This window comes from Chelonia mydas, chromosome 2 (assembly GCF_015237465.2).
Source record: "Chelonia mydas isolate rCheMyd1 chromosome 2, rCheMyd1.pri.v2, whole genome shotgun sequence".
NCBI lineage: Eukaryota > Metazoa > Chordata > Testudines > Cheloniidae > Chelonia > Chelonia mydas.
This window is the reverse complement of record NC_057850.1, coordinates 91,181,944-91,198,128: the sequence shown is the minus strand read 5'-3', so window position 1 is coordinate 91,198,128 and position 16,185 is coordinate 91,181,944.

Sequence of the window (16,185 nt, the reverse complement as noted above, 5' to 3'; positions counted from 1 at the left end):
TTTCCAGATTGGGGCCTAGGTTAAAACAGGGTTTCAATGAAGTGACATGTTAGGGTAACGTGAGATTGTTTTCTTTAATTCAGACCAGGTGCAAATCAGTCTTCTATCATGTAGGCATCAAGAAAGGGCATAAAGTACATTGAGGTAGAAGCAGTTCACTGAGAGAACGTATCTGATAATAAGGCAGTCTTTAGAGAATTTTGTTGAGTATGTTTTAATGTGAAATTATCCCTCCACCCAACTTGCTCAGACAGCAGCCTTCGAAAGAAGTCCTGAGATGGTCAGCCCTGTCTGGGTAAACACTTCAGTTCTTTCAGCCTATTCCAATTCAACTAGCAATGTTATGTGGGGCTTCACTAGGCTGCTAAAACTTCAGTGGATATGTCTATTGTTTAAATTACAGATAACTGTTTTATATTTTTCCCCAAATTTAATACATAAAATTTTCCTCATGGAGGGTTTACCTGAGGTGCAGTTATTGGCGGCAATATGGGTCCTGAGATAGACAACTGTTAAAACTAAGTCTAAGTAGAAGGAGGCACTCTTTTCTGCTAAGTGCCTGACTCTGCCACCCTTTGTCATGCTGAGTAGTATTTTATCTGCAAATAGTACCACTGCTTTCAAAAGCACCCCTTGCAGAGTTGGGTACTACTCGATATTATGACTAAGGGTGGCAAAATCATCTAGCCCTCAGTAAATAGTATACATATGTGTGTGTATATATAAAGAAAACATAATGGTGCTTCTAAAATGTACCAAATACTCAACTGATATAAACAATGAGACAGAACAAAATGACAAAGATGTATAGTTCAATCATTCAATAAAATATGCAATTTTCCACCAAAACAACATATCTCTAAATTCATATTGTTCTTCTTTTTTCTCTTTATGTTCTTGTACTGAAAAATAGCTAATGAATTTCCTTGATGTGCATAGAACAAATTAAACTTCCACTGTTCAGCTACTTCCAGTTTTATTGATCCCCTCTCATTTTTTTTAGTGCAACAGCCTGTTTACCATGCCATAATAATGGAATAATACAATCTTGCATATCAGCTTTTCCCTCATTTAAAAAAAAAAGATCTGGACCATGCAGTCTACAAAAAACTAAAACAAAAAACAAATGTGGTCACATTAAATTTTACAGCTTGGTAGCTATTGAACACTCAGCAGTGGTTCCTATTTTTCAGATATCTGTTATTGTTTGCAAAATACAAAGGCCAAATTCATCCTGCTCGTCAATTGTGGTTACATCAGGAATGAATTTGGCCTATAGATCTAAGCAAAAGGTCTGGCTGTTGCATTGGTCTGTGATATAGAATTCACTGCCTGTGGAATGTACTGATTCACACCACACAACCAGTCATAAAATAAAATTACATGTACAGTAAAAAAAAAATATGACCTCCTCTTCAACTTGGTTTCTTAATGTGTATGACATGAATCATGAGTCATACTTGGAAATACTTTAGAGAAGCCTACAGCCTTAAGAAAATAATACAAAACAAAACCAAATCACCTGCACCTCTAGGAAGCAGCCATTGTGAATTACAAACACAAAATCTCAACTGCTCGTTCAGCTCCCATCCATCATGAAAGTTTTGCTCCTGGGTTAACTGAGGTGTCATTTCCATCCAAATTAAAGAATTAAAAGTTTACCTTTTCTAGCTCCGGGCTACCCTATATGCGCTCTAACGTCCCCTCTGTCTAATTCTCCTATCAGTCTTTGTCACCAAAGGATATAAAACAATGGGAGAAGGTAGTGTGGAACTTGGCAGCTCCCAGAAGGAAGAAAATGTTATTTCTGAATTGGGAGCTGCAACTAAACGAGGATTTCACGTGGCCCTCACTTCCATTCTCATTTTGTTTGTTTTTCGTTTCTTTTGGTCTCATTGTTCAGCTTTTAGTGGTAAAACTCTATTTGAATATTTCAGATACAACACCCTTGGTACAAAAGCCCTGTGGAATGCAGCAGAAAATAGTAACATTTGTTTGGAATGCTTACATCTACAGATAGTGAAGATACTAGAGAAGGGATGCAAGGCTATTAAATTCTATTGGGCTTTAAAGAAATTTAGAGATCCAGTTTGTATAGATCCCTATTGGTTTCATTAAATTTATGAGAACTTTTTCATTAGGAATCAGATACGTCAAGCAAACAAAATGTGTCTTGAGCTTGCCTTTCTCATCTCTTCAGAGAGGATATTCCTTTTTGGCTCTGAGAATACAAAAACCTAAGAGGGATACTGTAACATTTGGAAAGCATATGGTTATAGTGCATTATTTAATACCAGGTTAAATGGAATGGAGAAACCTGGGAAGTTGTTACTAAAGGGATCTCAAAAATAAATTTTCTGTTCTGTTTTGGTTATCAAGAATGTGTCCTGGAATCAACAGTAGGTGGTCATAGGAATCCAGTTGACTTATTTGTGACTTAAAAGCTAACCCTTATTTTGTCAGAACATGACCACACTTGGAATGATGAAGCATGGTCAATGGATTGTATACAAGGTTACTCCAATAGCTCAAGGATCAGGAAGAACATAGTGCAATATCTGATACTCTTGTGCATATGATAATAAGGGCTGTGCTGCATTTATAAATATAGTTTATTTACCTGGACTATAGTGTATTTACTATTCTGAGACTACACCAGAATGTACTGGAATCAATGAGAATCTTTCCACTGACTTCAATAGGCTTTGGATCAGCTCCTCTGAAAATCTGGTTTTAAATGATTTTTCCAATCCATTATGGAAAGGTCGTATAGCAAATGATATATTTGTAATCATCCTCTAAAGGCTAATAGAGAGCTATGTCCCTGCCATAGAATGTTGTAGGATATTTCAAAATTCTATAGAATGGCTATCATTTCCTATTAAATTTATAGATTTTAGATTAAATATATATATAACCTTATTGGTTTCATCTCTGTGAAAATCTATTAGATTTTTCCATAGGGGAGGCCACACAATAGGTCAATGGCAAATTCAGGATTGGAACTACAGAGTTTATGATTTCTAAATTCATGCATAATCCACTATAATTTGCGAGGCCATGCTGCTTCTGTAGCTACCTCTCCTGTGATTTCGCTTTTATGATGACTGACTGACGAAAGTTGGAAGGTAAATAGTTACGAGCCAGATTAAGAACTCAGGCTGCATATTTAAGTAAAATAAGCAATGCGAGTGAGAAGCCTTGAAATTATACAAATTCCCCAGACCTTCGTTTGGAGCTCATCACTGGAACTCCTTGACAGCTCCTAAACCATTCCTTTTTCTTTTCCTTTCAGTGTATTCCAAATTCTGAAGCAATCTTTAAAGTAGAGGCAGTGCAGATTACAGATCAATAAATGGGTTCTAAATTGTAGATTTACATCTTCCAGTCTCATGTAAATTACACTAATTTAGACTCCCCTCTGAATTCACTTTAGTACGTCTGCCTCATTTGAAACATTTCCCCTTTCTCAGTTGCCACTGGACTTTAGCAATTGACTTCTATAGGGGTAAAACGTCTTCTCTTCTCTTTTGGTTCATATAGCACAATGATTACCATGGGGTTTGATCCTTTATTTGAGGGATCCTGCCTAGGGACTTCACACTCTTTTTGCCACTATCACACCTTCATGGACTTGATCACGTCCCAGTTGAATTCACTGGCAAAACTCCCATTTGCATTAATGGAGCAAGATCAGGTTCAATGACTGACCTTACTTTTTGCTCTCTTTTAATATCCGTCTCTCCATGTATTAGGTATTTATAGAGCATCAATCATTAAAACTGCCAGAAAATGGCAAATAACCCAGGCATGTACAGATATCTTTTATATTTGTAAAAGTAGCTTGGCAGATCAAATCTGGCTAGAATTTAGCTTTTGAAAAATGAGCCTATAAGTTTTAGCTAACATTTCCAATAAATAAATTCAATAGAAACATTCTTAAATATATGTGTGTGTGTGTGTGTGTGTGTAGCCAAATACCCAAGCACACACTCACACCCCCTGAAATGTTTTTAACCAAGGATCTGTGTAACCATAATTACAGCCCTGTGCTAATACATGACAAGTGGAAGATGAATTTGACTAGAAAATGACTAATGGATTTTCAGTGTCCAAGGGGTAGCAATGCAATAAATAAATAGCATAAAAAGGTAAATTAGTCTATTAAGACTGAAGTGTAAAAATCCAAGCTATTTGTAAAATAAGAAAATTGTTTTGTTTTAAAATCTGCATTATTTTAACCCAGTGGTGTCCCAATAGCTTTCAGAGTTAAATGGAAGTTACAGTTCAATGCATATAGTGGGGGTGTAAACTTGGCATGAATAGAGATAATGGCAAGTGAGGCTGTGTAAGTTTTTAGTTTTCCTTTCCTCTCTCTCTTTCTTTGTTATTTTTGCTGTTGACCCTTTCACATACTCCAATGACTATTTCCCTTCTTAACCTTGGTATAATATTTCTTGCCATGGAATATATCTATACATGACACTCACATTTGTTTTTCATCACCATTAGCCAGACCGTGGCCTGTTCTGGCACCAGAGCAAGAGAGTAAGGGGGTGGAAGGCACCCGTTATTTTCGTGCATCAGGGTGCTGTACCACTTCATCCCATGCACGGAAGTAGCAGATTCCTCTGACATACGATGTATCGTGCTTGCCGAAGTAGGCAGGAAGATGCAGGAGGTGTAAGAAGTGGGTCATGTTGTTTGAAGCTATGCCAGCTCACTGAAGAGTGGGTGTTTCATGTGTATAGAACTGGAACAGTTTACTTCCTCCTGAGCTGCACCTGGGGCAACAGAGAAATGCCTTGCCCCTTACTATAGGCTAAATTGCAAAGTAACAATCTTGCCCCAAATTATCTATGAGATGTATTCCTGTGTATCCATTCTAATCAATTTCTCTATCATAGTCATATTCAGTGTGTGTGTGTGTGTGTGTGTGTATACACACACCTACATGATGAGTATAGGAAAACTGTCAAAAAGAGATATCAGGTCAGAAAAGAAAGGCAGCTCCTGGAAAAGTCTTGCATATCATTCATTTCAATTCAGCTCATTTAGCCGCCAGAATAGTTCCTTTGAAATATACCGTAGTTATTAGGACTGCTTGGTGCTGGAGTTCACTAAACCCCTGTAGTACCAGTAGCATAGCAGCTGCACTGTGATTTGGAGGGAAGTACAGTAGATACTTCAGCAGCTAGACCTCGTAGGTGTAACCTTGGTGGGTCCCAATAAACCACTTAGACACATAGATAAGGGAAAGGATGTTTTACTTGGTCTAGTAGATAAGGAATAGGTTACATAATACCTTTGGTTCATAGGCTTAAAGAGTTACAGTTCAAAGTGAGCAATAGCAATAAATGTTTGGGTCCCTAGTGATGTCCAGTCAAGAGCTAGGTCTCTTCAGCTTAGAGCATTAAGTTCCCTCTCCATGCCAGTGTCTATTTAAAGAACTTGGAGCTTACAGGTTTCCAGGCCAGGCTCAGTTACTGTTTCTCATTGGTCTTGTACTGCCTCCCAGCCTTGTCACTGCTGCTGCCCCATTAGGTCCACGCAGTCCCCCCGCTGCAGTGCCTGTTACACGTATGATTTTGTGTGAAGTTCCTGGGGACTCCTAGCTGCATTCCATTTCTCTGCAGCACCTGGCTAGCCATGCTGTTGCTGCTGCTTCCCAACAGAGCCAGACTACCCCTTGTTCAGGATCCTTCTTCTTACCTGGAGTGGGGAAAGGGAATTGCTGTGGGGAGGGGCTGACTGGGAGTTTTAGTCCCTGCTTAGCAGATCCATCCCAGTACACGTATATACTCTCACACACACAACGCTTGACTATACATCAGGGATCTGCAACCTTTGGCATGTGGCCCGCCAGGGTAAGCCCCCTGGCAGGCTGGGCCAGTTTGTTTACCTGCTGCATCCGCAGGTTCGGCCTATCGCGGCTCCTACTGGTCGCAGTTCACCTCTCCAGGCCAATGGGGACTGCGGGAAGTGGCGCGGACCGAGGAACATCAAAACAGTTTTATTTATATTAGGGCTGTCAAGTGATTAAAAAAATTAATTGTGATTAATTACATGATTAAAAAATTTTACCACGATTAATTGCTCTGTTTAACAACAGTAGAATACCATTTACTTTAAATATTTTTGGATGTTTACTACATTTTTAAATATATTAATTTCAATTACAACACAGAATACAAAGTGAACAGTGCTCACTTTATATTTATTTTTATTACAAATATTTGCACTGTAAAAAACAAAACAAATATTTTTCAATTGACCTCATACAAGTACCATAGTGCAATCTCTTTATCATGAAAGCTAAATTTACAAATGTAGAATTAAGTAAAAAAAAACCTGTATTCAAAAATAAAACAATGTAAAACTTTAGAGCCCACAAGTCCACTCAGTCCTACTTCTTGGTCAGCCAACTACTCAGACAAACATGGTTGGTTACAATTTGCAGGAGATAATTCTGCCTGCTTCTTGTTTACAATGTCACCTGAAAGTGAAAACAGGCATTCGCATGGCACTCGTGTAGCTAGCAATGCAAGATATTTACATGCCACATGCGCTAAAGATTCATATGTCCCTTCATGCTTCAACCACCATTCCAGAGGACATACTTCCATACTGATGATGGGTTCTGCTTGATAACGATCCAAAGCAGTGCAGACTGATGCATGTTCATTTTCATCATCTAAGTCAGATGTCACCAGCAGAAGGTTGATTTTCTTTTTTGATGGTTTGGGGTCTGTAGTTTCCACATCAGAGTGTTGCTCTTTTAAGACTTCTGAAAGCATGCTCCACACCCCGTCCATCTCAGATTTTGGATGGTACTTCGGATTCTTAAACCTTGGTTTGAGTGCGGTAGCTATTTTTAGAAATCTCAAATTGGTACCATCTTTGCATTTTGTCAAATCTGCTGTGAAAATCTTCTTAAAACGAACATGTGCTGGGTCATCATCTGAGACTGCTATAACATGAGATATATGCAGAATGTGGGTAAAACAGAGCAGGAAACATAAAATTCCTCTCCCCCCGCCCCCGCCCAAGAAGTGCAGTCACACATTTAATTGACTCATTATTTTTTTAACGAGCAGCATCAGCAGGAAGCATGTCCTATGGAATGTTGGCTGAAGCATGGAAGGGGCATATGAATGTTTAGCACAGGGGTCAGCAACCTTTAAGAAGTAGTGCCAAGTGTTCATTTATTCACTCTAATTTAAGATTTCGCATGCTAGTAATACATTTTAAAGTTTTTTAGAAGGTCTCTTTCTATAAGTCTATAATATCTAACTAAACTATTGTTGTATGTAAAGTCAATAAGGTTTTTTAAATGTTTAAGAAGCTTCATTTAAAATTAAATTAAAATGCAGAGCCCCCCAGACAAGTGGCCAGGACCCGGGCAGTATGAGTGCCACTGAAAATCAGCTCGCGTGCTGCCTTCGGCACACATGCCATAAGTTGCCTATCCCTGGTTTAGCATATCTGGCATGTAAATATCTTGCAACGCCGGCTACAAAAGTGCAATGTGAATGTCTGTTCTCACTTTCAGGTGACACTGTAAATAAGAAGCAGGCAGCAGTATTTCCCGTCTATGTAAACAAACTTGTTTGTCTTAGTGATTGGAAAAATAAGAAGTAGGACTGAGTGGACTTGTAGGCTCTAAAGTTTTACACTGTTTTGTTTTTGAGTGAAGTTATGTAACCAAAACAAATCTGCATTTGTAAGTTACATGTTCATGATAAAGAAATTGCACTTCATACTTGTATGAGGTGAATTGAAAAATACTATTTCTTTTATCATTTTTACAGTACATATATTTGTAATAAAAAATGAATTTCTCTGTCTGGAACTTCACTAAAGACTCTTCCCTCCCCACAACTCCGTCTCCCCCCCCTTCCAAGAACCTGCTGGTTTGCATAATTCTAGATAAAATTGTAATTTAAGTGAAAGTAAAAGATCAAAACCTTCCATCCAGTTTCCACTGTCTACAAACTTTTCATTTGGGCCAGGGAGTGTCTTTTTAGGGGTCATCCGATACTTACTTATACTGACAATTTAGGCTTTGGTCCAGCAAAAGCATTAACTAGTGGGAACCCACACACCTGTGTGGTGACCTATGGATTTCAGTGGAACTGCAGAAGGCATCAATGTCCATGCTTGGAGATCCATTGTAAGATTGGCGTCTGGGTAAAGACTGCAGAATTTGGACCTTAGGTCTTTTGAGTAACAAATTAAAAGATGCTAGATATGAGCAACTGGGCATTATTGGAGAGGCCAAGAAAACGGGTACTGGGAAAATTATGTGGCATTAGCTGAAGTACAGGGCCTGTCAACTTCTGCTTGAGTCACCTTAATTTATCTTTAAATGATAAAATTGGGGGTATTTGACAGCTTCTAGGCTACCTTACAGAAGACAAATAGTAAAAGGAATCCAGCCTCATAAGTGAGACCATGAGGAAAAAACCTGACACCTTTGACAAGACTTTGATTGCCTGCCCCAGCTGCTTGAAAGCAATAACTTGGTCAGATGTATAAAGGTAACTCAGGGACACTCCTGCACAAAACAAAGAAAATATGTAGAATCTAAGGCACATTTGGGGTGTAAATCCACAAAAGGTTTCTGGCATAACTACTATGAAAGTTAGTGAGGATTTTCATGCATTAAACTAGAGAAGCAGACACATCTAAATGATAGTCCTTTATAAAAAGCTGTGACACATCCATTCTATAGAATTCTATAGAATCACTGAATTGTATAGAATTACTGAAAAATACCTAGATTTATCAGTAATTTGGGAGGAAGAGTATTGATGAGAAGTGTGGTGGAATTCATCTGCCAGACCTTGGTGTCATTACTCCTCACACATCCCTACTCATATGCAGAGGCAGAAGGCCCTGAATGCAGCAGAACCAGAATGGTTCTTCACTGAGATCTGGTGAAGGATGCAGAGATTCCACTGAGGAGTCCAGTTAAGTGAGGGCTTCCTGCACGGAGTTCAAAGGGGAGCTTGGGCAGACAAGTTAGGGAGCTGGTGCACACATAAGTACATAGAGTCACCAGCCAAACACCTCCATGTGCAGGAGGATACTGTGGATACGAGAACTGCTGCAGTCCTGAGGTTTCACTGCCATTCTGTGATTTGTAGAAGACAAAGAAGTTTCCATCCCCAAGGATCTTCCAAGTATACACCCCATTTACTGAGCCCTATCAGGGATAATTCCCATTGGGAAGAAGAACTGCAGGATTTGGCCATAGGAATGGGATTACTTCTATTTAGTTTGACATCCCATCAAGAGAAGTCCTGGAACTCCTTTTAAAACTACTCTACCAATGCTCAGCTCTCGCATAATTCTAATGTTTGTTGTATACTAACATAAGCATTCCAGCTTCCAAAGGAAACGTGCCAGCAGGCTAAAGGAGCCAATTTGATATGAATGGTATGTGGGTCCTTTCCAGGAGCTGCCGCCTGCTTTTTTCTGAACTGATATCTTATTCTCCTATCTGATATTCTGCCATGTTCTTCTTTTCCTGTCATGGAAATTGCTGTTGACCAAATGGGTTTGAAATACTGTATCAACAGAAAAAGCAGAAACAATGTACCATATAAAGCATCCTTGTGAAATTGTAATACAAATTTATCACCACAGTAAAAAAATCAACTTGCTCACCCTTTACTATGGTGACTAGCAGTCCCTTATAAATGAATGATATTCTTCTCTTCTATCTAGAAAAACACTTATATGAGGGCAACAATGGCATAAGGATTTAACCCTCAATAACAGAAAGAAAATGACAGCAGATATACATCAATAATATAATACTAACAATGTATTTTACTTCTAAAGTACCTTTCATCTAAAGTTCTGAAAGTGCTTCACAAACATTCAGTAAGCCTCATGCAATTATCACTATGAAGAAACGCTGTTACCCCCATTTTGCAATGAGCACAGAGGACTTGCTCAGGGTCATACAGAAAGTCATTGGCAAGGCTGAAATAGACTTTAAATCTCCTTCTCCAGTCACAGGACCATACTCCTTCTCCCATGAAAAATACTTCATTCAGTACCTCATAAAATTAAATATAAAATAATGTTTTCTATTTTAGCTACTAATTAACTTAATTGTGTCTTTACTTTCATTGCAGATATTAACCTCAGTGTAACACAATGGATACCCTCAAACAATTATAACGCATATTTGATGGGGACCAAATCCTGGAAGAAATCTTTCCCAATCCCCATCTTCTGGCCTTCAAGCCAATCCCTAACTTTGCCAGATCAAGATCAGAAGCAATGTCCCCACAGACCATGACACACCAATTCAGAGTGGCACCAGACACTGGCAGAACAACAGATGTAAAGCCTTCAGACATATCTCCACTGTTACATTGATCAATACCCACCACAATATACCTTTCAAGATACATAAGTCCCACAATCGCTTATAGCAACATGTGTTGTACCTCATCCAGTGCACCGACTGCCTCAATAACAACTATGTGGATGAAACCAGACAATCACTATACTCTTGAATGAACTCACACAGAAGAATGATAAGACAAAAATAGCATATCATTTATTGGCAAATACTTTTCACAAAGCCAACATTCCATATCTGATCTCTCAATACTCATCCTCAAAGGAAACCTGCACAACATCTTGAAAAGGTGACCCTGGGAACTTAAATTCATAACTCTGCTAGAGGCCAAAAATCATGGATTTAACTGGGACACCATTTTTATGGCTCATATAATTTCTAATACACCACACTGCCTGCTACGCTTAATTGACCACTTCAAACCCTTTATGCATAACAATCTAATCCCAGTTGCCCACCTCATTTCAAATAATGGCCTCCTTCTGCTTAACAGTCTGTCCCAACCTGTAGTTAGCTCAGACACACTGCTTCCTTCTCCAGACCTGGAGAAGAGCTCTGTGTGCTTGAAAGCTTGTATCTTCCACCAATAGAAGTTAGTCCAATAAAAGATATTACTCCACTTACCTTGTCTCTTTCGTATCCTTGGATCAATATGGCTACAACAACACTGCAAGTAACTATTATAATTTTAAGGGACTTGATTTTTGGATGCACAATATGAGACACCTTACAGTAGCTTGATTTTCAGAGGATGGGTGCTCTGTACTTTCTAAAAATCAGACCCCTTTTAAGAGTCTCAAGTTGGGCACCGAAAAATCAATGTACCCAGCATCACTAGTGACTTTTGAAATTCTTGGCCTTATTGACTTTCAATGAGACTTGGGCTAAGTGCCCAACTCACTTTTCAAAATTGGTTGATCCATAGGGGAATTTTCAAAAGCACTCAGGTGCTTAACTCCTGGTAATGTGTATGCTTTTGAATATTCCACTAGGTGTCTGTCTGCATCTTTAAACATATAAAAATCTGGCCCTTAGGCACTTTTGAAAATTGTGTACTCAGTGATCTCCATTTATACATTTGATAAAAATGTACCAATATGTATTTATGTTTATTGACCAAGTCACTGATAAAAGAAGAATTTGTTCCAAAACAGACAGATGCATTATTGAAAATATGAGTGCAACTCTGCTGAGCTTCAGTATTGTGCAGTCAGACGAGAAGGGAAAAATAGAATAAAGCATGGCTTAAGTGAGACCTCAGAAAAAGGGGGTACTGTGTCAGGTGAAAAAATGGATGTGGTAAACAGAAAGGAAAACAGAAATCTGTAGCCCCATGTTAGGACTTTCCTCCATAAAAATGGTACCCTCTTCTATCCAAGTCCCCCTCTCATTCCCCCATTAAATAAATAAATAAATGCAATCTAAACAGTGAATGCCAAAATCCTACCACAAGAGAGTATTTTACTCTGAAAAAGAACTGCCAGCGTTTCCATGAAGTCAGCTGGGGACTTTGCTATTGCTGTTGATTTCACTTGGAATGCATTCAGATACTACAGTGATGGGCAGCAGCATATAACCCTAAAATAATTAGATTGTTACACGAAACTTATTAAAAGATGAAACTCACAGAACTTGTGGATGGATTTTTACTTTGTTTTGGTTTTCTTTCTGCTTCCAAAGTCCAGCCTGGTAGGTATTGTCATTGACCTTTAAATATCTCTCTGGACCTTTCTCTTTCTTCTGCCTTATCCCCATCCTCCCTTTGCTAGGATAATCTTGTCTTTATAACTGTGTTTTCAGAGTCCAGGCTCTCCCCTTCCTTGAGGCATCTTTAAAGTTTTTTTCTAGTGCTCCATTTCTTTCTATTCCCCAGTCCCTCCCTCCTTGCTTTGTTGAAAATTTCCACTATCAGGTCATCCTCTTTTCAGCTGGCAGGGCTTCTTTCTCTTTTTGGCCTGACCTCTACCTGCTTTAATGCTGGAATGATTTATTAAGGTTAATAATAGTACTGGCAGCAGGTTGGCAGAGGGATTTACAGTGCATTTAGATTATGTGCTGTGACAAAGTTCCTGCGCTACCTTGGTGGGTCTTGCGCTTTTTGGTGGATTTGCTCGCCTTGGAGCTTCACGGCAGCCCTCAGCTTGGCCGTTTTTCTGAGTTCACAGTCCAGGTCGACTCCTCCTGTGTCTGACCAGGAGCTGGGAGGATTTTGGGGGAACCCGGGCCCGCCCTCTACTCCGGGTTCCAGCCCAGGGCCCTGTGGAATGCAGCTGTCTAGAGTGTCTCCTGGAACAGCTGTGCGACAGCTACAACTCCCTGGGCTACTTCCCCATGGCCTCCTCCCAACATCTACTTTAGCCTCACCATAGGACCTTCCTCCTAGTGTCTGATAATGCTTGTACTCCTCAGTCCTCCAACAATCCATATTCTCACTCCTAGCACCTCTTGCTCCCCACTCCTCACACCACAAACTGAAGTGAGCTCCTTTTTAAAAACCAGGTGCCCTGATTAGCCTGCCTTAATTGATTCTAGCAGCTTCTTGTTTGGCTGCAGATGTTTTCTCCGGGTGCTGTACACTTCCGCAGAGTGTCTGGTTATGCTCAACTGGACCCTGGCCGAACCGGTCAGCTTCGAGCGAGGAGTATGGCAGGGGTGCCCCCTCTCGGGCCAGCTGTACACTCTGGCGATCGAGCCCTTCCTCTGTCTCCTCCGCAGGAGGTTGACAGGGTTGGTGCTGTGGGAGCCGGAGCTGCAGCTAGTCCTGTGGGCGTATGCTGATGACGTGCTCCTCGTGATCCAGGACCCCGGTGACTTGGCGCGGGTGGAGGCTTGCCAGGCCATCTATTCGGCAGCCTCCTCCACCTGGGTCAACAGGGTCAAGAGCTCTGGCTTGGCGGTAGCAGACTGGTGGCAGGAGAGCTCCCTCCCACCCACGCTTCAGACCATCCAGTGGAGCGCGGGTCCGCTGCTCTAGCTCGGCATTTAACTTTCTGCCACGCATCCCTCTCCGCTGGAAAACTGGGAAAATTTAGAGGGTGGGGTGGTAGAACGGCTCCGGAAATGGACTGGACTACTCCGATGTCTCTCCCTCCGAGGGAGAGCACTGGTGCTTAATCAACTAGTCCTGTCCATGCTCTGGTACCGGCTCAACACCCTGGTCCCGGCCCCAGGTTTCCTGACCAACCTCCGGACATCGATTCTGGGGTTCTTTTGGTCAGGAACGCACTGGGCCCCTGTAGGGGTTCTTCATCTACCCCTGAAGGAAAGAGGACAGGGCCTGAAGTGTCTATACACTCAGATCCATGTCTTCCATCTCCAGGCCCTACAGAGGCTCCTTTATGGTGCAGGCAGTTCGGCGTGGAGCATACTGGCGCATGCCATCCTGCACCACATCCGAGGGCTCCGATATGATTGGCAGCTCTTTTATCTCTGGGCTGCCGGTCTTCTACCAGGACCTCCTCCAGACTTGGAAACTGTTTTTAACGACCAGGTCCATGGCGGCCACCGAGGGGGTAGATCTCCTCGCGGAGCCCCTGCTACACAACCCCCAGCTCCGTGTGCAGGTGGCGGAGTCCTGCTTGGTGCCCCAGAGCTTGATCCTGGCAGAAGTCACAAGAGTCAGAGACCTCCTGGACTACTACCGGGGAGACTGGCTGGATCCCCTGATGCTCGCCCGGCGCATGGGGCTCTCCAGACCTCGCACCCCCCGGCGTGTACTTCAGGAGGCGAAGGCCGCTTTTCCGCCTGCTGCTCGAGCTTACCTCGACCGGGTCCTGCTTGAGGGCACGCCCCGCCCACCCTCTACCCCAGGCCTGCTGGACCTTTTAATTGGACCCCTGCCCCGCAAACCCAATCGACCTCCTCACCCCTTCACTGCGAGCCAGCTACATGAACTGCAGCTGGTACGCTTCCAAACCGCGCCAAGGAAACATCTATACACGCTCGTGCTCCACACCCTTCACGCCGTCACCCTAGTGTCCCGCCCCGACACAAAGCGGCGAGACCTTCTGCCACCTTTGGAGGGTGAGCAGCCCCGGTGGGCCAGCCTATATTCCACCTTGGTTCCGAGGCCCGTCAGGGACATCAGTTGGTGGCTCCTTCATGGAGCTGTGAGCACGGGCACGTACTTAGCGTGGTTCACCCCCGTCCCAGATACTTGTCCCTTTTGTGGTGTGAGAGAAACCCTGGCGCACGTATATTTGGAGTGTGCCAGGCTGCAGCCCCTGTTCCAGCTCCTCACAAATCTCCTATTACATTTTTGGTTGCATTTTTCCCCTCATCTTTTTATTTATGCACTCCCCATCCGTGGCCTCACAAAGTCGCGGGATCTCCTGGTTAACCTCCTCCTGGCCCTGGCTAAAATGGCCATCTGTAAAACCAGAGAGAGGATGTTGGCCAATGGAGTTGCCTGTGACTGTGGGGCCGTTTTCCAATCCTCGCTGTGTTCACATATCCGGGCAGAGTTCCTCTGGGTGGGGTCCACCGACTCCCTTGATGATTTTGAGGAGCGGTGGGCGCTATCTGAGGTTCTCTGCTCAGTGTCCCTCTCCGGGTCCCTTTGTCTGAGCCTTTGATTGGGAGAGAGAGTAAGGGACCCCAGCCCCAGCCATTGCTGCTGCGGACACCACCACCTTAGAGGGGTCCTTGCATATGTGGATGCACGTGCCCCCCTCCCCACCCCCGGATTGTCCACCCCACAGCCTGCCCCTCTTGTTGGGTGCTTTCAGAGGAAGGAATTGTTGGTGACACTCGGGCGTGGCGCCAGGTAACTCGAGGGGGTGGAAGACCACGAGAGTCGATGAAGCCCCCTCGCTCTGGGCCACCAGGTAACTCGGAAGGGTGGAAGACCATGAGAGTCTGGGCCCAGGCAAGCTTGAACACTTCCCTCCCCTGAAGCTAATGAGAAAACAATCGTGATTGGTTGCTGTGTTACACATTGCATATGCTGCTGTTTTTGCTTTGTAAGTGTGTTATGCAAATAAAAACATCTTTTGCTTCAAAAAAAAAATACTCTCCTATAGCCATCTGGATCAACCCTGTCACAGTGCATAGTAAGTAAAATGTATCAAAACATTTACTAAGATTTGCACACTAGTGCTTTGGATGAGGATAGTAGGATTTAGCTGGGCATGCACAGTAGGTGATGGGTGAATCTCACAAGGTTTCGAGGTTTGGTTCTGTTCATCCAAAATTTTATCTCAGTTTATACTTGTGTCTGTGTAACTGAAAGGAGATTCCATTGTGTTTTCTGTGTGCTGCACCTTTAAACAGAGAGAAATGCCCCAGCCTGATATGTTGCCAGCAGTGAGAGCTACCACTTTTGTGTTTCAATTCAGATAGAATGTTTGAATTAGTATAAACAACGAGGAGTCCTTGTGGCACCTTAGAGACTAACAAATTTATGGGCTAGAACCCACTTCATCAGATGCATGGAGTGGAAAATAGAGGAGCAAGTGAAAAGATACATGAAAAGATGTGATGCCTTACCAAGTGTGAGGTCAGTCTAACGAGACAAATCAATTAACAGCAGGATACCAATGGAAGAAAAATAATTTATGAAGTGGCAATGAGAGTGGCCCATTTCAGACAGTTGACAAGAAGGTGTGAGTAACAGTAGGGGGAAATTAGTATGGGGGAAATTAGGTTTTGTAATGACCCAACGACTTCCAGTCTTTATTCAGGCCTAATCTGATGGTGTCCAGTATGCAAATTAATTCCAGTTCTGCAGTTTCACGTTGGAGTCTGTTTTTGAAGTTTTTTTGTTGAAGAATTGCCACTTTTAGGTCTGTTATTGAGTGATCAGG